This window comes from Amblyomma maculatum, chromosome 4, assembly GCF_055883805.1.
Source record: "Amblyomma maculatum isolate TAMU_Amacu chromosome 4, ASM5588380v1, whole genome shotgun sequence".
Classification (NCBI taxonomy): Eukaryota; Metazoa; Arthropoda; class Arachnida; order Ixodida; family Ixodidae; genus Amblyomma; species Amblyomma maculatum.
The window spans coordinates 66,782,761-66,804,826 of record NC_139347.1 but is presented as its reverse complement, the minus strand read 5'-3'; the positions used below and the strand labels follow the sequence as shown (position 1 = coordinate 66,804,826).

The 22,066-nt window shown below is 45.5% G+C and overlaps 1 pseudogene; it reads right to left on the bottom strand.

Moving 5' to 3' along the window:
* LOC146191288 (uncharacterized) overlaps positions 1–18,115 on the bottom strand; it is a 65,840-nt pseudogene extending 47,725 nt beyond the window's left edge.
* Between the last annotated feature and the right edge of the window lie 3,951 nt (positions 18,116–22,066).

Below are 22,066 nucleotides of genomic sequence, written 5' to 3'. Positions count from 1 at the left end.
TTCCAAAACCACGTGATAAAATGACACTTTATGATTGCGGTTCAGAGAATTATAATCGTCTCCTAATGTGCGGGAGTAGGTGAAATCCGCTCCATGATACATTTGTGGTCTTTCAAGAAACAATTTCTTCATGCCGGTGGCGTAGTCAGCAACGTATGTACATATTGCGGCACAAATTACGTCGAAGTTAGTCCCTAAACGCAGTTGCAAACGCATGCACCTTTGTATCAGCCCAGGTCCGGAACTTCACGGCAGTTGGGCAAGAATGACAAGTTGATGCGTACGAAACAGCTAGGTGACGTTCTAATAATGATGGAGCGCTATCCTTAATGATTAAAATTTACCTAAAACCCGTACAGTGGGTGACATTCTCTAAGAAAGAAGCACTTATAAAACGGGCTATCTTTGGTAATTAGCCAGCGTAAGCCATTCTGAAAGACGATTAGTCTTCTCAAAGAGGGAGATTAACGCTCACACGGTTTCATGTCCGCACTGCGCTCCGCGGCTCATTAAGGAAGATAAACATGAGCCGTCTGCAACGGCCAGGTGTATTCATGATACTTTTCTAACATTTTCATATACGCTGTTATAGTTTAAAAAGAAGCAGGCAGTCCTGAATAGCGGACGCTTGCAATCCACGTTGTTAACACTATTTTTGTTTTTCGAAATTCATTTAGGTGTCATTGCTTGCACGTATAAGCTTTCCTGTGGAAATGAAAAAAGAAGAAACGAACCTAAATGTAGACAGGAAGATCGTATGGCCTATTATAGTAACTTGCACGAGCTTTGGAGCTGTAGTTTTCTTAGACTGTCGGAAATTGAATAGAATGGATTGACGAAGAAAAGGAAACAGAAGACTGCCTCTCCCATGCGAGCGGCTTTCACATCGCGCGTGCATACAGGACGAGCTCAATATATTTGTATGCACGTGCTTGACTGAGTTATAGCGGCACAGTAAGTGCCCCATTTCCTGCTTCAACGTAGGTCTGATTTGTAGAAGCAGGGCTGTGAAGGCTTGCCTAGATTATGCACCCTTGACAATGGGCATGCCTTGCAGGGCTATGTATACTTCCAAACAAGTTTGCTCAATGTAGCTAGAGGGTGAGCAGTTTCACCACATGTGTTTTTGTGTAAGAGAAGGCAGGGGAGTTTTGGTACAGCTTTACTTTTTTCCCTTTCCAGCTGGTATGATGGAGCGAACAGTCTTAAGATACCTTTTTGTATGTAGGAGAATAAAAGTTCAAGAACCCTGTACGAACATTTATGAACATTTCATTATTCGTGTTTTCTTACCAAAACATAAAGCTGCCTTCTCTACAGCTACGCCACGGTCACCTTGAAATACATTCTAGAAAATAGTGAAGGAGCCGAAAGATGCTCCATTGTTTTATAGTAGCAGGAAAATGTCTTAAGTCAGTTCGTATAGATGAAGACGGTCCTCTTTCTTCACTCTGATGCTACGGCAAAGGGGGTAAACAGCAACGTATATTTCCACTGTACTGAACAGAGAAATATTTTCTAAAAAACTTGCTTCAATCAAACTTGTTTATATATTGACAAAATTCTCATAGCCCTGCATTTTCTATTTCTGGTTGTTGATAACGGTCTATAACAGTCTCTATAATTACTGTAAAAACTGAACGATAGAAAAGGAACACATTAAGCATCAGTTGCAGTGAAGTCTCAACATGAACACGCTTTTTTAAGTTGCTTCGAACATACTTGATAGTCACCTGCAAAGTAATTCATATAACAAAAAAAGCTAAGTTTTTATTTGCTATATCGGTTCCTCTATTTTTCTTTTTGCTACACTCTGAGGACAAGCACAGCAAAGGCCTTCCTCCGTGATTATAAAGACCTTATGCTCCGCCTCTTTGTTTAACTGGGAGGTTTACTGAATCAGTAGCACAAGACGAGTAGCTGTTACAGTTTCGTAAAAACAAAGCTGCAACAAGTTTCGCCTTACGATCAAAATGCATCATTCCATGATAATTCTCGATTTGAGAAGCATACATGCAACGTGCCATCCACACGTCAGCAAGTTTAGCTATCAATTTAAAACATTTTTTACCATTTACAAACTATTCTTATTAGATCGCCTTAAAATTGCGGCATGGTCTTCTCACTTTCTCTAGTATTCTATTTGATAGAACGCAGTACATATATAATGTAAACAGCCCAAACTACAAGGGAAGTACATGCATGCCATTTTCATAGTAGCTGAGCTTTTGTTTCCCAAAATACTATCTTTGAAAGAGATTGCTTGCGCGCGTACGATACATGTGTCGCATAAAATACCGCGTTAGAAACAATTTTCTGATATCACGAACATTTTTTAATGTCGCAAAACACTGAAAAACATGGCCTTAAGCAAAAAAAAATCTTAAAAACTGGTTTGGGAAAAGAGAAACTGACAACTTGCAAACGGTCCAATGGCATTGATTTCCAGTTCATGGCGTTTGAGTAATGAGTGTGAAAGGCGAAAAAGAAAAAAAAAAAAAAAAGACCAGCTTCATTGTCCCCCCGAGCCTTTTTTTTTTTTTTTTTCTAAGATCACGAGCCTTGACTCGTGTTTGAATGAGGGTAGATCGAATATTTCTTTAACAATGAAGACACATGTATTCTGCAACGGCATTGTTCATTTCGCTCAATGCCTTACTCATTTCCTGTAGCGGAAGCTGATGTCATTTAGGTAGCACCGCGAAACTTTTGTGGTGCTTGTAATAAAAATGGGACTGTATTGTTTAGCTGTTCTGATATGAGTTTAGTAGTGCTACCAGCCTCCTGCGTAAACCTGCGATTCAACTAACAAGTTCAATGACCCGTGTTCATTGCGCATGAGTACGCATATATCGCTCAGCTAAATGACAGGTATGAATGTAACATAAATGACAAGTATTCATTTGTTGCGACGGTCAATGAACATGAAAAAATAGTCCTTTTCCGAAGAACGAGAAGAATGCAAATACAATGGTCTTTTATTTATTTTGGTGATTTCCTCTTAAAGCCGAAAAGCAATATGAATCCGAATTCAATCACTGAAAAGGTGTAACAACTTTACGTTCCTTCTTTCGCCGATATTATAAAAAGTCGTGGAATCAATATTTACGAAAGCGTAGAACGCGTAGTTCCCAATTTCCGGATGCGTTAGGTGTTCCAGAAATGTCGCCTTATTTTAAGGCGATTTTTGTGTCATTTCTCCCAACACGTAACAAATACTGTCATAGACGTGCAGCACTCTAGCATCGGTTAGACGGCGTAGCCGCGCCATGTTTTGACTGAATTTTTTGCGTGGGGTCGAGAAACCCAGAGTTTTACACCTAAGAACTCATGTCAATTTGCTTGTTTTGACGCGTATTGATCGAATTGCGCAACAGTTCGTGATATGCACCGTTTTTACTACAAACGTTGCGTTTTGAACTTCTTTTCGTTGTGATAGCAGGCATAATCACGGGTCTAAATCATACCATTCTCAACACTCTAATTAAGCAGTGCATATATGGAATCATTATTTCTGTTGGGGAAAGTCATTTCTAGGTGAAAACGTTTTGCCCTTCTTTGGAGGTTTCTAACATATTGATGAAGAATGTTCACAAAAGTGTTACTGACGTTCTAATAATCCTGGCATAATTTCGCCACATATCTTTCACCAAAGTAAATTTTTTTTTCGCAGGATAATATTTGTTGGATATCATCCGCTTTGCTTCGAAGAGGATACGACTGTTTCAAGTGTCCCCAAGCAACATGAAACTGGTCGAAAATAATTCTAATTTCCTGGGCACAAGAATGTTCCTAATGTCATTCGTCACACTTACGCAGGCCAACGAAAGCTATTCGAGAGAATTCATTTTATCGCAATCTTCTCTACAGCATCATCATCATCATCATCATCATCATCATCATCATCATCATCAGCCTGATTATACCCACTGCAGGGCGAAGGCCTCTCCCATATTTCTCCACTTAACCCGGTTCTGTACTAGCTGCATCCACTTGACCCCTGCGGACTTCTTAATCTCATCCGCCCACCTAACTTTCTGCCGCCCCCTGCTACGCTTTCCTTCCTTTGGAATCCAGTTTGTTACCCTCAGCGACCATCGGTTATCCTCTCTTCGCACTACATGTCCTGCCCATGTCCATTTCTTCTTCTTAATTTCTACTAGAATGTCGGTAACTTGAGTTATTTCTCTGACCCACTCTGCACGCTTTCTATCTCTTAATGTTACCCCTACCATTTTTCGTTCCATAGCCCTCTGAGTTGTTCTCAACTTAAGTAGAACTCTCTTGGTTAGCCTCCACGTTTCAGCCCCATAGGTGAGTACAGGCAAGACGCAACTGTTGTATACTTTCCTCTTGAGCGATACCGGTAAACTGCTAGTCATAATCTGCGAGTGCTTGCCAAATGCGCTCCATCCCAATCGTATTCTTCTTGTTATTTCCTTTTCGTGGTCCGGATCTGCGGTTACTACTTGTCCTAAGTAGACATATTCGCCTACTACTTCCAGTATTTCGCTACCTAATGTAAACTGCTGTTCCTTCCCGAGGTTGTTGAACATTACCTTAGTCTTCTGCATATTGATTTTCAAGCCTACCTTTCTACTTATCCTGTCTAGGTCATCAATCATTATTTGCAGTTAATCCCCCGAGTTGCTTAACAAGGCAATGTCATCAGCAAATCGCAGATTACTGTGGTATTCTCCATCTACCCTTATCCCTAACTGTTCCCATTCCAAGTCTCTGAATACTTCCTCTAAACAAGCTGTGAATAGTGCTGGGGAGATTGTGTCTCCTTGCCTAACACCTTTCTTTATGGGAATTTTGTTACTTTCTTTATGCAGAACTATGGTTGCTGTGCAGCCACTATATATATCTTCCAGCACTTTCACGTACGGCTCGTCTACCCCCTGATTTCGCAAAGCCTGCATCACTGCCGAGGTTTCAACTGAGTCAAATGCTTTTTCGTAATCAATGAATGTTATGTATAAGGGCTGGTTATATTCCGAGCATTTTTCTATCACCTGATTGATGGTATGGATATGATCGATAGTAGAGTACCGTTTCCTAAACCCTGCTTGATCCTTTGCTTGATTGCAGTCTAAGGTTGTCCTGATTCTATTGGCGATTACCTTAGTAAATACCTTATACTTAACAGACAGTAAGCTGATTGGTCTGTAATTTTTAAGGTCCTTAGAGTCCCCTTTCTTGTGAATGAGGATAATGTTTGCATTCTTCCATGGTTCCGGTACCGTCGATGACACCAGGCACTGCGTATACAGGGTGGTCAGTTTTTCTAGCACGATATCCCCCCCGTCCTTCAGCAAATCTGTAGTTATCTGATCCTCTCCAGCTGATTTCCCCCTTTTCATAGTTTCTAGTGCTTTCTTGACCTCGTCCTTCGTCACTGGTGGAACGTCTGACTGTTTTTCCCTACCGTCAATCTCATTACGGTCCTGACTACTTTGGCTACTGTAGATATCTGTATAGAACTCCTCGGCTACTTTGACTATCTTTTCCATATTAGTGATGACGTTGCCCGCCTTGTCCCTTATCGCATACATCTAGTTTTTGCCTATGCCCAATTTTTTCTTTACCGCTTTAAGGCTTCCCCCGTTCTTTACAGCATGCTCAATTTTCTCCATGTTATACTTCCTTATATCGGCCACCTTGCGCTTATTGATTAGCTTTGATATCTCGGCCAATTGGATCTGGTCTGTTGGATTGGAAGCTTTCATACTCTGGCGTTTCTTAATCAAATCTTTCGTCTCCTTAGACAGCTTGCCGGTATCCTCTCTAACTATCTTACCGCCTACTTCTACCGCGCACTCGGTAATGGTATCTCTGAGATTATTGTTCCTTGCCTCTAGGGTAATGTCGCCATCCTCAGTTAGAGCTGAAAACCTATTCTGTAGCGAGATCCTGAACTCGTCTGCCCTCCCCCTCACCGCTAATTTGTTGATGGGTTTCTTTCGTACTAATCTGTTGCGTTCCTTCTTCAGATTTAGGCTAATTCGGGACCTCACCCTCCTGTGGTCACTGCATCGCACTTTCCCGATTACCTCTACGTCTTGCATAATGGCGGGGGTTCAACACATTATGATGTCGATTTCATTTTTAGTCTCTCCGTTAGGACTTTTCCATGTCCATTTCCGGTTCTTCCGTTTACTGAAGAAGGTATTCATGATTCGTAAGTTATTGCGCTCTGCAAACTCAACTAGTAACTCCTCCCTGCTATTCCTAAAGCCAATGCCATAGTCACCTACTGCCTTGTCTCCTGCCTGTTTTTTCCCTACCTTGGCATTGAAGTCGCCCATTAGTACAGTATACTGCGTCTTTACTTTTCGCATTGCCGATTCTACATCTTCATAGAAGCTTTCAACTGCCTGGTCATCATAACTACATGTAGGTGCATAGGCCTGTACAACCTTCAGTTTATACCGCTCATTAAGCCTAATTACGATGCCTGCAACCCTCTCATTATTACTATAGAATTCATCTATATTACCCGCTATATACTTATTGACAAGGAAACCTACTCCTAGTTGTCGCCTCTCTGGTAAGCCTCGATAACACCGAACATGCCCATCCTTCAGTACAGTATATGCCTCATTCAGCCTCCTAACCTCACTAAGCCCTATGACATCCCATTTCATGCCCACTAGTTCCTCTAACAGCACTGCTAAGCTAGCTTCACTAGCTAGGGTTCTAGCATTAAACGTTGCCAGGGTCAGTTTCCAATGGCGGCCTGTCTAGCGGAGCCAAGCTTTCTTAGCACCCCCTGCTGCGTCACAGGTCTGACCGCCGCCGTGGTCAGTTGTTCCGCAGCCGCTGGTGACTGAGGGCCGGGGTTTTATGGAGCTTATTATAGGAGGTTGCGGCCAATTACTGCACCAGGGTGGCCAACTCCTGTTCTGGTGAGGGAGTGCGTTGCCGGAGGTGTTTACCGGCATCAGGTCGCACCCCAAACCTGTTTATGCATTTCCATCAACACGCGGATTTTTTTTTTTTTTTTTCATCCGGTGGAGAATTGCGCGGCACCGGGATTTGAGCCCCGGTCCTCTTGCATGCGAGGCGGATGTTCTACCGCTACGCCACCGCTGCACTCTTCTCTATATATCAAAACCAAATTAGTTCGTGGTGAGAGTGGCTCGTATCTGCAATTTTTCGACACCAAATTCTCAAACCCCCATTAATATTCGCTTATTTACGTCTTTAAGAGCACATAGCTAGCCGCGAAAATATTCCGCGCTGAGCGATAGGCGGTGCCCCATTTCCCTCCTATTGCATATTTGCCTTGAAAACACAGGTGTGGGAGAACGATTATTTGACTCTGGACTTCGAAACGCACCGCAAGTTTCAATTTTTAATCTTAAACATACAATGAAAAATAACACAGCAACCTTGTTCTGATACTTTCTGTGCTCCTTTACCATCCACACGACATGCTTTATGTGTATTTATTAGGGTTTTATAGTCATAACGCTGTGAAGAAACGCGAGGTCAGACATGTAACTGAAAGACGAGGACGTTGTAGTTTCCCTTAACTTGCAGCAACCACCACATGAAAAAATGCGGTAAACATAAGCTGAAGTCGAAGAAGAAGTATCTTCCTGCTAAGGTGGCTTCATCGCTCCTCTGAAAATTCTTGCCGTTCCTGTAAGCACCTGTCCTGTCTCCAGAGAAGTGGATCTTCTATTTCCGAGGAAGCTCCAGACGTCCTCTCCGCGTCAGGTTGCGAGACCTCCGGCGCATGCTACTCATGCATGATTGCAGCTCAGGTCGGCACGGAGGCTAGGCCTAGTGCTGCCGCTGCCACGCTGGCAGAGGCAGCTTCGCCGGAGTTGCTCGCTGCAACTCCTGCCCTGCCGTCGACACCTCTACCTGACCATCGGCCTCAGGTCCAGCTTGGTGCTCCCGGTTCTTCAGCACCAGCGCCCATTCAGCCTTCCCAAAATGGACAACAGCCCGTAAGTGAACTGTTCTCTGGGCGGAGCACGGCTATGGCCACTCAGCTAACACGACGAGATGCACATCCAACAGTGCGTCCTGAGGAGACAAGCTCTTCAATGGACCTATCGGCTCCACCATCCGTATCAACGAGCACCCGTGCGCCTCACAAGCGTCCTTCGGAAGATAATCAACCGAATTCGTCCTCGGCAAGTGGTGGCTATCAAGGAAAGCGCTCCTGTTTAACTATCGAAAACCAGGTTGCACCTACACCGGGATCGTCATCTTATAAAGTGGCGATTAAATCTCTAGCCAACAAAAGCCTCACCGATATACCAAACAGGATCATTCAGGCCAACTTGGACGCGTGTCTCGGAACCAGAGGTTTTCGGGGCTTCACGGCAAGGAAGAAGTCAAACACTATAGCTGTGTGGCTCCCGACACTTACTGCGGTGGAACGTGTCCAAACGCTTAGTTATATTTCAGTCACAAGTGAGATCTCAGTGCCTGTGCAAGTGTATCTAGTTGAAGGCTCTGACTTGCAGCGTTGCGTTGTTTACAACGTCGACATAAACGATGATCAAACCACCCTTCAACGTGAGCTGTACTGCCCAACGCACCGAGTCATACAGGCCCGACACATAGGAAAGGGGCGTTCCTGCATGATCACCTTGCAAGGCCCTCCGACACTCCCAGCTTGTCTGTACTACTACGGCTGCATATTAAGGCCACGGCCGTATAAACCGAGTGTGGTTTACTGTTATAACTGTTTTCGGGCAGGGCACATGCGCAAATCTTGCCCCTTTGCTACTGCTGATGAAGGTGCGTCTGAAGGAAAAGTTACGTACCGATGCGGCCTCTGCAAATCGGATGACCACGAGATAACATCTCCAAGTTGTCCGACAAAGCAAAAGGCAACGCAGAAGGCTCGTCTTCGGAACACTAAGCGTTGGCCAATAGAGGACATGACACCGGTGCAGACATCCAATCGCTTTGCAGCTCTTCAGTGGGATGATGACGAGTGGCCAGAGCTTCCTGAGCCCGCTTCGAATGCACCTCCAGCTAAGACAAAGTCTAATGATACGGTGCTCAAGAAACGCCGTCGACAACAGCCAATACAGCAGTGTACTGATCTACCAGACGACGATATGGCTGTAGTGGATGAGCAAATCAATCGTCTCTTAGCAGAGGTCTCAAAGCTCCGACAACACCGCGAAATGCTTGCTCGACGTCGGCGAGTTACAAAAGTAACCGCCAAATCTAGTAATTGCCCAACACAACCGCCTTCATTCCGCACAACAGGGCCATTTGCTGCCTCTTCCCAGTGTACCACAACGCCCAATGATAACTCTGCAACATCGCTGCTCCGCTATATGGTCAACCAGTTATCCAACCTGACATCTGTGATACTACAGCGCTTGGACTAGCACACGAAAATGGCGAAATCCGGTCGTCCTGGTGTACTACAGTGGAACTGTAGAGGCATTTCCACGAAGGTTGCCGAGCTCAGGACCCGACTGCGATTTAACAAGCTTCGGGTGTGGGCTATGTTACTTCAGGAAACGAACGCCTTACCATCTATTCCTGGCTTCAGCGGCTACGTGTCTCCTTCAATGACCGACCGTCGCGTGCAGACTGCTTCTCCCCCGGGAAAGGCGGCGATATATGTTGAAACGAGTATTCCTCATGTACGCCTTTCTCTCGAAAACTGGTGCACATCATACCAAGAGGTAGTAGCAGTTGCTGCGAAATTTCTGAAAGGAACCGTTGTTCTTGTTTCTTATTACGTTAGACCAGCTGGAGGCGCTTCTTCCCGTATTAATCTTGGCTGGTTATTAAGTGTTCGTCGGCAATACCCCGGGTGTCCAATTTTAGTCGGAGGCGACTTTAACGCCCCTCACCCAGATTGGGGGTATCCGACTGCAAGCCCTCGTGGTAGGCGTGTGCGGGACGCCTTCACTGATGCCCTGTTTGTTCTGCTTAATCACCCTGGGACAGCAACACGGCCTGTGCGTCACATACATAGTGCTGCCTATGCTCCAGACTTGACGTGGTGGTTGGGCGCAGGAACTCCCTCATGGCACATGGAGCCGGACTGCTGGGGAAGTGATCACCACCCTATCCTCATCGGTCTCCATCCCTCCCGCCTCCGCCCTTTACGCCGCAAATGTTCTGTGATAAACTGGGACAGCTTTCGCTCATGTCTCGACAGTATGTCTTCAGATTCGCCGTCACTCCTTGTTGACCGTATACAGAGAGCACTAAACAGCGCTACGACTACTACCTGGATTGATGTAGGTCGACCGGCACCAGATCTCGGCCTGCTTAACTTGTGGGCAGCCCGCCGTCAAGCTGAGCTGGCTGCTACGCGAGACCCTACTTCGGGGCAGGCACGTACACGACTGAATTATCTTACCGCGAAGGCTCGGAGATATGAACGCGATCTATCGCGACGCCAGTGGCATGCATGGTGTGAACAATTTTCTGATAAATCATCGAATGCCTCACTATGGCGAACGTTTCGTGCAATGGAACATGGTCGTCGTTCTACTGACGCAGCAGCAACAGCATGCTTTGCGGCTAATCTGTCGCCGGGTGATTTCGCCAAAGAAGCTGCTCGAAAATTTTTCCCAAAATACGATATACTGCCTCCTTCAGCTGTAAACCTTAATTTGACAGGTATCCCTGCAGACGCATGGAAATTACCAGCTGCTGCCGACACAGATGGAATTGCGAGCCCCTTTTCGATGTGCGAGCTGCTGGCTGCAATTGACGATGCGAAACGGAAAACAGCGCCCGGCCTGGACAAAATTCAGTATGAGGTTTACAAAAACCTCAGTACTGCTGCACTTCCTCAACTACTAGACACCATAAACAAAGTGTGGCTTGATGGTGTCGTACCCGAGAGCTGGAAAACCGCTGTCGTGATCCCTATTCCCAAACCTGGGAAGCCTCCAACGGACCTCGCCAACTTGCGACCAATCTCCTTAACATCAACGCTTTGCAAGCTCGCAGAGAAAATGCTAGCCACACGACTTTCTTGGTGGCTTGAACAGCACGGTTTTTATCACCCTGCTCAAATTGGATTTCGTCCATACATAGGTACAGAGGACGGGTTGGCTGTCTTGGCCTCAGCAGTTCTGTCATCCACCCGCAGCCGCGATGTACGTACCATATTAGCAATGGATGTTGAAAAGGCATATGACAACATCAGTCATGCTGCAATCCTGAATGCCATTGACATGCTCCATCTCCCTCCGAGAGTACGCACTTTTGTCGCATCATTTTTGGACGGACGAAAATTTGCAATACGCCTCAGCGGTGACACTGTTGGTTCATTCGTTTCACTACGTGGCGTGCCCCAGGGATCAGTATTGTCTCCGACGTTATTCAATATTACTTTCATCCCATTGGCGTGGCGCTTACATGATATCCCTGAAATCAAGTTTTTGCAGTACGCAGATGATATCACGGTATGGAGCACTCACCATGATCTTCTCACTCAAGAGGCCGCCCTTCAGTCAGCATTAGACGTAACCGCTGATTACGCATCCTCCATTGGCCTTCAACTTTCTGTGTGTAAAACTTCATACACGTCAGTCGCCAACCGCTGGGGACGCCGTAAACTTGCCTCAAATCCAATTCGTCTCTCTCTATCAGGCACCCCAATACAAGAAAGTTCGAGCCTGAAAATTCTGGGCTTAACAATTCACCAATCAGGATCAGCGACTGCTTGGCTCTCTCAGGCAAAAAAGCAAGCACTTCAAACTATAAGTTTAATAAGAAGAATTGCACCTAAAACGGGTGGCGCTGGCTCGTCTGTTGCACGCCAGTTAGTGAGGGCGGTTCTGCAGCCCCGTATTGTTTATCAGGCCCAGTTCCAGCATCTTACAAGGGCACAATGGGATCGCCTTGAAGCCGTAAATCGAGAAGCTATGAGGACCATAACATGCCTTCCACGAATCACACCGGTCGTAGCTTTACAGGAGAATGCGCAGCTCAACACCATCGATGAACTGGTGCAGCAGCGCCGAGATGCTCGCAGACTCAAGGCCACTTTGTCACATTCAACGCAAGCACTGAAGGCGTATGCAACGTCACACATTATTCTTCAGCCACCTGCGCCAGTTCTCCCTCCCTGGAAATTTATACAGTTAGGAGACAACAAGCCAACTGACATCCGCAGACCGACGTCTGCCAACTCTGCATCGTTGCTACGCCAGAGATTTGAAGAGCAAGATACTAACCTGCCTCAAGATTCCATAGTAGTGTACGTAGATGGAAGCCTGCAAGGCTGTGAAGCCAAAACGGCAATCCACTGTCCACGGAGACCTATCCTGAATCAGACAACTACGTTACAGCTTTCAGAACCACTTACATCTTTCTGCGTTGAGCTTGTGGCAGTTCAAGAGGCACTCTGCTCCTTGACTTCTATAACCATGCTCCCTACAGCCCACATTGTCATCCGCACTGACGCACTACATGCAGTACGTCAGCTCCGACGTGTCAGCCGCTGCCCTAAAATTTGCCAGGACATCCACCAGCTTGCGGCGCGCATCCCACAGTCAATACGCATTGAGTGGGTCCCACGGGATCTGCTGCCTTCCCAAAGTCAAGCTGATTTTGCAACCCGCCTCGTGAACCAAGACGCATCAATCCCACGGCGTCTCGAAGTCGACGACGCTACCCTCCTTTTGTCAAGAAAGGAGCACCTCCGGCGCCGCACACGTGCACTTATCCCTCCGTGTGCGATATCCCTTCCCCGCGGTCTCACCCGTGCAGAGGAGGTTGCGCTTAGGAGGATCCGGGTCGGTGTTGCCCTTACACCAGCTGTAACTAGGACGTGGTCATACTTCCAACACTTATATCCACGCCCAGGATGCCCGATCTGTAACAACGAAGATGTCGAGGCCGACATCCACCACTTGCTGTGGGACTGCCCAGCACTCAAGCCAACACGAATCCGGCACCTGAGAATAGCTGGCCTTTCAGCAACCAATCCTGCCTCATACGTCACTTGGACGCAGGGACCTCATCATCGCTCACTTCTGGACTTCATAAAATCAGCCAACCTATTTCCATTCATTTAATCATTTATTCATCCTTCATCTCATAACCTACTGATGCCCTGAGGCAATAAATATCGACTTTAAAAAAAAAAAAAAAAAAAAAATAAGCTGAAGTAGACAGATGGGCTCCAAGGAAGTTGACGCTGGGAGGCCAGTATTTACCGAACGATGATGCTTAAGCACCGATTGCGATCAGAGAAAGGTTAAACATGTGTTCTGGCTCCAGAGTTTAATAATAATAATTTTAAAAAATTAATCGAACAATATTGATTTTTACCCATACATTGATGTGTCAGGTTTCAATAAAGTCCTGGTAATTTTAGCTGTTTAACACGTTTGGAATAAAAAGTCGCATATGCAAATATTACTAAAAAAAAAAAAAAAAAACACGGAAGAGAAACAATCTTGTCAAATAAAGAGTCGAAACTCATGAAAAAGGACGGAAAATATTCATTAGTATACTAGAGCAAAATTAACACTCTTACGGAACCCAATCGAATGAGTTCAGCGTAAGTTAAAACTGAACGTATTAGGAAACAAGTGTTCAAACCACTAAATCGAATACGAATCAAATATTTGCATGATTATTTACTACAACTGCCAATGTTTGGAAAAGGAACTGAATATTCAAAATAATGATACTGACAGAAAAAACACCTAAACGATATACACGGCGCTCTATTCTATGAAATCAGAGCAATTGTGCCCATAAAAAAGGCAATGCAGATCTTCACTTAGACACGCGACCGACTTTAACATGTTAACTCTGCGTCGGGATGTCATTCGAACACCTAAATGACATTTCCCTGCAGATGGCAACAACAAAGCGCCTGTCATTGATCTCTGTTGATGACGTTGACAGCCGTTAGAGCAGTAGCCTCCAAAATTGGGCATGAAGGCAAGATTTACCATAACAGGCGAACAGTGTCGCGTCACCTAATCTGGAAGAAATGGTGTGTAGTATTATTAACGCTTACTCAAGGATAAGCCACGTCAAAAAGCTAAGTAACTTACTTTCTCAGAAAGTGAATCCGGCAGAGGTGCATTGGAATTGGCTCTGCCCTTCACAAAGCTGTAAAAAAAAAAACTTAAACTGCAGCTTACCTCATTGAATCTTGAAAGCAAACACCTCTAAAACGTCCTGTAAATCTGATAACGAATTCTGTCTGTTTTAAATCATTTTTATCAAGAGATATGCGGTCTTCCTCTCATTTAAAAATAGCAGCATATAAATTAAATAGTGTCGAGAAGCTATCTGCTATTAAAATATAATACATTTAAGCTAGATTTTGGCACCACGAGTATCTTATAATTTGCACATTCTTGAAATGCGCAGTATTCCTGCGAAGCATCTTCTGCATTTTTTTCATTTGCCTGATTATTCATTGCTAGCGGATAACTGCGTTGAGCTTTCTAGGACAAAAAAAAAAAAACGATTTCGGCGAGAAAAAACAAACAAATGAATTGTCATCGTCCCAGCGCGTACCGGTATCAATGTGAAACGAACTAAAGAACGTCTTCAGTAAAAGTTCTTAATGCACCAAGAGAAGGCAGTGGTGCTTTTGCGGTCCGTGTGTGTTTCTACTTTGTCCATGTATGAAACAAGAATGGCCGATGGGGAATATTCCAACTTTCGAGTTTTATTGAAATATCGTTTCCTTTGGCTGTCATCAGAGAAGTACTTAGGAAGACTGACTTTTCGCTATGCTGGTACTTCCGGAAAAAGATTTCTCAAGATATCGACTAATGAGGAGCGAAGGCGTCAGCATTACAAATAAAAACAAAATATCCACTTCCTTTGCGGGAAAGAAGCAGAAACGCGCCGATATTGGATGGCAGTAGTAGCCAAAATATCGAGCGCGATGTTATAAGTAGGCAGATGATATATGCAGGCGCCATCGAATGACTGGTTGTGTGCCCGAGCAATAAAATGAATGAATCTGTAACACCCAGAAGAAAATACTTTCGGCTTCTGAAAAATCCAAGGCCAGGAAAGCTGTGCGCTAAAAAGGTCAAATCACCGATCCGCTGCGTTCTCATGGAATTGGGACATTATATAAGACAAATAGGGTGGCTGAGTGTTTAGCTCTCGATATCCCTGGAGCTGCCGAATACGGGTTTTGCGCCATTGTTCTGTCAAATGCCTCTGCTTTTGGTGCCCTTCTTTCGCAGCAGACCATTTCAATTGAGCATTTACTTTATATTCTGACTGAGACAAATCGCAAATGAGATGATGCTCGCTCGTCACTCTGAACTTCACAAATTGTCCGGGACTGTGTACGTGTACCGTGCCCGCATAAAACTAACAAAAACATATTGAAGCTTTCTCACTTTTTCATACGGGGATGGCGCGGCGCCTAAAGAAAGATTTTATTTTTGTTTGGTAATGATGAAATGAAAAGAAAAAAAAAATGAGGACTTTACCACCGCTTTACGGTGTATCTCGCAGTACTAAGCAAGCGCGGGTCTGAATTCCGTGCTTTTTTTACCAGTCAAACAATTTAGCCTCTATCTGAATTCTTCCTTTGTAGCGCGTCCTTGCATGATCGATCTGCTGCAAGACTGCTACCAGGGTTCTGCCCCTAACTATTCCTTCAACTTCTATAGAGACGGCTCCATACTTTCCGCGTGACATTCGGAGCACATCGCGTCACATTAAAAGGGGTCATGCCACGGTCATCCGATATATTACAGTTTTGATGTCTGCAGATAATACTGGACCTTATTTTTCTATTTCCTAAATGTGAGCGTCCTAGACGCAATCCTTATTTCGAAAAGTGTCTGCCGTTGACACCGCGAAGTTCCTCCCACTGATAGCGGTCGCCATGTTGATATGCTTGGTGACGTCACAGAGCGACACCGGCCACAGCATAGGCTGCTGCTGTGCCGGCGCCGATAAGCTGCCGACACGCACTGTTTCCGCGCTTCCTAACATGACTTCCAATATGTGTACTCAGCATGTTTCTGAAAGCACTACCCAGACTATGGTGTAACTCAATTTAGTTCGTGCCCAGGCATCCAACTTCGGCGCTACCGCCGCCATCCTCTGATGGCAGCACTGCTCCCACCACCGTAAATACCGCCGCGCCAGCCGTGTCTTCCGCTCAAGACGTCCGTGCAAGCCGTCCGCGCCAGCGATATGGCGGATCCTTTGCGCCAGTGTCTGAAGAGCGTGCTGAAATTTGTTTTTCTCGTCATAATAATAATAATAGGCCCTCGGAAAAGAAATTTTTAAAATTAATGCTTCTTGCGAAATGCTGACAATACGGTGGGAGCTACTCGCAGCCGGTGTGACGCTTGTGTTCTTGTACGCTATAGCTCCGCTGCTAAGGCGTCGCTGAAAATTATTACTTCATTTACTACGAAACAGTGGAGTTGACAGTAAAGAAGCTTCATGATATAGTGGTGCATTTACTAAAACGCCTCGCTGGTCGATTACAAAGTGCCATCCGCTGTGGCTTCGATACGATCCAAATAATTTGGGCCTAGCGACGATTAGGGAGAAGCAGCCAGCCAGAGCGCCGTCGTCCTTCGCGCTGGCGGGCGCCGTTGCCGTAGACTTGCGGCATCCGGTGCTGTACGCGTCGTGAGCTTATTATCTACTCGGCCAGGGTCAGACTTAGACCCGACAACGTGCTACGCTAAAACAGGACGGCCGGCGTATGGGTGCCTGGATGTATAGTGCGCCGTGCCCTGTACATACTGCACTACGCTGCTGCGTTGTCGGGCGGTACCTGAAGATCGTACAAAAGCGCCGTCGGACGGCATCATATACATAGCGCATTTTATGAGTCACTTTTGAGACGTGATTCTGGGTTCAATGTGTATGCTGTTCGAGCGTGTCAGTTCGTGCGCCTTTGCTTTCCTGTGAACCAGTTAGTGTAATTAATTACCTAAATAACTTATTGGTCTCATTATTTTTCCGACAACAACATTACGTCACTCTGTATTGATTGACACCACTCATTAACCTCTATCACTTCTCAATTGTTCACAATGCTGCGGACACGATTTTGCGGACACGGTCTGCGGACATGGCCTGCGGACACGGTCTGTGGACAGAAATCTGTCAACATAGCGAAGTAATGCTTTCACATTAATAAACAGTTTATAATCCGAAATTGGTGTCAAGGCGATGATCCCGCCCCGGCGATAGCAAATATTTACCGAGGTGTGCTTAGGCAACGGGAGCATTGTGTAATCGGGGACTTTGCGCCGCAAAAGCTTATGAGGGATAGAGTTTAAAAAATTGGCTGTGGCTTAGCTTCGTTAAGCCAGGTGATTGTGAAGCAATACGTGGTACTACTATTGTACCGCTTGTGGTGATGCTTGGCTGTGCTATATTCACCATGGTGATGCTCCAGTTATGTTTGCTCTTTTGGCTATGGTGACGCTTGACTGTACTATAGACTACTTTTGAATGTATTGCACACCACAGCACTAGCTAAATCCTCTTCATTCCCATCCGGGAAAGCCTTAAGCAATGTAGGAAACATGAGCAAACTCAGCGGCGTAAGTTTGTCTTTGTGCCACAACCGGTCACACACTGAACACGCATAGCCAAACGAATTGTCAGTAAGGCGTCTATTAAATTCATGGGTTGCCGCTTGAAACTCCTGCACTCGCCTTCCATGTTCTTCACGCAGTTGTGCCAGAACACCTTCATCGGTTTCAGCTCGAGTAGCTCGAGTGAAAAATTTCTCCCGTGCTTTTTCCAAGCATTTATCTCGTTGATCGGGTGTCTCTTCAGCACGCCGTTTTCTTCGCTGTTCATTGTACTTCTCTCGATACACACGTTCCTTCTATAGTCGCTGTTGTCGCTCTTCCGGTGTTTCTTGGGCACGTCGTTGTCTGCTAGCGTTCCATCGCTCCGAACTGGTAGTGCTGCTAGTAGATGCACGTTCCAAACTATCGGACAAATTCGTACCTTTATCTCCTGCTTCTGTCGTCGATTCTGCTACCGAAGACATTGACCGCCTTTTCCGCCTAGCTGCTTCTTGCGCCCGTCGCTTGGAAAGCCGTTCTTCTCGCTCTTCTGTCTCTGTGGCTCGCTTTTGCTTCCTCTTTGCAGCCTGCCTAAGCGCTTTGACTGTAGGCGGCATCTCATGGCTTCACGAGAGGAGCGTAGTCAGGCCGTTACTTCCACCGCGCAAGGCGACGGTGAGCCCCCGCTCTTACACAGATGGTATGACGTCACGCAGCGCGCAGCGCCACTGGTGAGAGGATCAGAAGTCAGGCGGTAACTGCCACCGCGCAAGGCGACGGCGCAAGTTGAGCCCCGCTCTTACACAGATGGTATGACGTCACGCAGCGCGCAGCGCCACTAGTGAGAGGAACGGAGTCAAGCCGTAACTGCCACCGCGCAAGGCGACGGCGCGAGTTGAGCCCCCACTCTTACACAGATGGTATGACGTCACACAGCAAGGTCACGCTAAAGGTCAAGCGTGGCTGCCTCCGCCGTGCCTTTTGACGGGCTGAGGTGGTAGCTAAAGTAGTATTGCTTCGCAATAAAAACAGCTACCCCTGTTCAGTATGCTTCCAGACGCGCTACACGTTAGTGACTTCAAGCTGATTAATTAAAGGATGGCACGGTTGTAATGCATTTCCACTTTTGACGTATAACGCCGCTCAAAACTATATCTGTAACTTTGAATACTTGTGCAAAGGTGGGTTTAATTTAGCGTACAATTGGCTGGATATGCGATTAGGTTAAAATCTTCTCAGCTTTGTGTCATATACACTTCGAAGATAGTTAAAGAGACTTACGCCTGTTCTAAGAAATATTCTTGAAAGGAGGATGCAAACACACTGAAAAATCGGGTGTTATAACGTTTCCGGTAAGAATGCGGAAGCGGCTCAAAGCAGGAACGTGAATTTGTTCATGCAAATTACAGATAGCTGAAAGTGCATATGGATACGTGAGTTGTCTCGGTTAAATTAGTTTACATTAGTTAAGCTTTAAAACTACAGCGTTCTACCGGTGTGAAATCTACTGACGCTGCTGAAAGAAGTGTATTCATTTCAGCAGTATTTTATAATTTGTACAATGTGTAATTATAGAAATATGTAATTCCAATCAGCTTTATCCAGTAGATTTAAAAGGAAGGGTCAGTTTAGAATTTGCAGATTGTTCTGAACACACCTGACTTGAAAACGCGGCCAGCTGAGCGTGTCACTTTCTACAGGTGTCGCTGGGGTGAAAAAATAAGCGATTATTTAAGCAGGTTTGAATCTCAGGTTTTCAGCCATGACCCATGCACTCAGGTTAATCGTACGCCTCAGGCTATGACAATGCACTCGCTTATACGTGAGGGAAGAAATGCTGAAGTCTTCATGCGTTGAAGAGACGGAAAGTGCAAGCGGGTGAAGCGCGGGTGGCGTAGAAGAAAAGCTGAGCACTATTCACAATGAAGCCAATTTTAGGTGATAAACGAAAGTACGGTTTCGCACGTCACTGGAAATAAAAAAAAAAGATAATATCTTAATTCTACCTAAAGAAACAAGGTGATATTCTACAACTCTCTAAAGTGTCTTGCATTTCTTCCTCATCACCTCTCTGCCCCCGAATGGGGACTTATATTACACACGCATCGTAAAAGCGAACAATACTATACACATTGAGCGAAGCATAAATTAGCGAAAAAAAAATAAAGACTCTACAGAAGCAACACGGGCTGTCAAATGTACTGAGTTAAAATTACAATGTAAACTTAATCCCAAATGGTGGGTCGTCGAACGAAGCACCAGCGCACAGCTTTCCCTCTTAACGACTGTCGTACTTTATCGCTGGCTACCGTTAGGAAACACAATTGGTCGCGGGGGCTGCGTGTTTTCGCTCTGCGTCCACTACGCACTGCTCACCCAGGCCCATTAGTCTGTGTTAGTGAAGGCGCCGACTGATGGCCGGAAGATAGGCGGATGCAGGTCAAATGAATGGGCTTCGAGCCGGTAACCTTAATAGCTAGGGCAGGGGCTTGGTCTTGGAGCTGGCGGTCCTTCTGGGAGATGCGTTGTTGATGGAATCCTTTAATTCGCTCAGAGCTTTGTCAAACGTCCGCACGTACCACTTCTCTATGAGGACGATTACGAGTCTAGGAGAGCACGCAGCGAGCCATCTTTTAGGTTCTTCTTTGCTGCATTACTCACGGAGCGTGTTACTCTGGTTCCACACGTACATAAGGGAAACATTTGGAACATGAAGCACCCGTATGCCACCATTGTCAGCAAGAAAGCAAAGAGATTCTCTTTTTTTTTTTTTTTCAACGAATGTAGCATAGATCTCAGATATAAGTGCAGAGAAGGGCCTTGACATCAGTCAAAAACTTCTACACTTAAAGTCGGCTATTCCTGCTGACACACTGGTGAACTTAGAGGTAATAGGTTGTTTCCAGGAATAATGGTGGAATCAGGAATGTGTTAAGGATTGTCATAGTCTGTATTGTAGCGGAATTGCATTTTAGTTTCTGATTCCCACATGCGCCGACAATTATATATACAGAATAATATTCTACCCCGCCGGGGTGGCGCAGTGGTTACGGCGCTCGACTACTGTTCCCAAGGACATGGGATCGAATCCCGGCCTCGGCGGACGCTTTTCGATGGAGGCGAAAAGCAAGGCGTCCGTATTCTGTGCGATGTCAGTGCACGTTAAAGAACCCCAGGTGGTCGAAATTTCTGGAGTCCTCCACTACGGCGTCTCTCATAGCCTGAGTCGCTTTGGGACGTTAAAACTCCACAAACCAAACCAGATTAATATCCGTACAATGATACCGTCCTCCGAATGCCTTTTTGTTTAGGCTGAGACGGTTCAGTTTGAGTTTGCACGTAGAGGTCACATATCGGACTGGCTGCTAGTCATTTTTCGTCACTTATCGTTTGTTGTACTTATGCCATAACTAATTTGAAGCGCAAGGATAGTTAGCTGTCACTGTGTGTTTTTTTCAGAAGGGCAGCTGTTAATCGCAAGTTTCCAGAATCTTGACTTCGGCGCGCCACAGCACCACCCTGATTGTCAGGATGCTGTGACGTCACCAGTAATCTTACTGGAGCAACTCATAATAAAGAATGTAATGTCAGCATAGATTTAGAAATCATTGACTTCAAGAGTAGGAACAGAGTAGCATTAAAAAAACATAACAGAAAAATATTTCAGTAATGAATAAACAATATTGTATCCGCCATCACAAAAACCCGTCTCAGAATGCTGGGCTTCACATGTACAACTCTCCTTTGAGGTAGTTTGTACTATCTCATGTAAATTTCATAACATGTTTGCGTCTGCATAAAACGGTCAAAAATGAATTCGCGCAGAAGAAAAGGTATTGTTTGTTTCAGAAGTTAAGAGCATAAGTTTTATGGCACATCACTGCTTACAACAATTCTACCCTGCACTGCCCACATATGGACTTGAAGCCGCACTGCCCGCGGACTTTAAGGCGCGGGATAGCGCCTTAAAGTTGAACGCCGTCTTTAACGTGAACGTGGGGCGCTTAAGACACCCACGGGATCTCATATGACGTCATAATCCTGTCGACCAAATAGCAGTTTTTAGACACTTTTGGTGACTGATGGCGCGATGCCAGGTCCCGGCAAGGGCTCCGTTTCGCCAGAAGGATCTTTGTACGGTCCCGCGTAGAAAAGTGCGAACGCAGGTCATAATTTTCAAAATCTGCGATAGCTTTGAATTAAGGCAGCAGTGCATTTTTTCTCTCCCGGTATGCTTTTAAACACTTGCTGGAAGTTTGACGCGGTCAAGCAGTTGTGCTAGCCTTATTGTGCTGTGTACAGTACAGGTCGTAATAATACGTAGCATGCCCCGGCGATAAAATATTTTCTCACAAATTGGGTAGTGAATATAAGGAAATGCCTTGCAATACGTAAGCACATGGCACTGGTTCACTCGCGTACGGATCTGAGTAACAATCGAACCTTCTTTAAGGAAGGCGTGAAAAACTTCAAACACCAGAAGCGTGCCTCGGGATATTAGGGCCGCACCTGGGCATTTGTATCTCAGCAGATATGTAGTACATGTGTGCATATTTATATCCATAGTT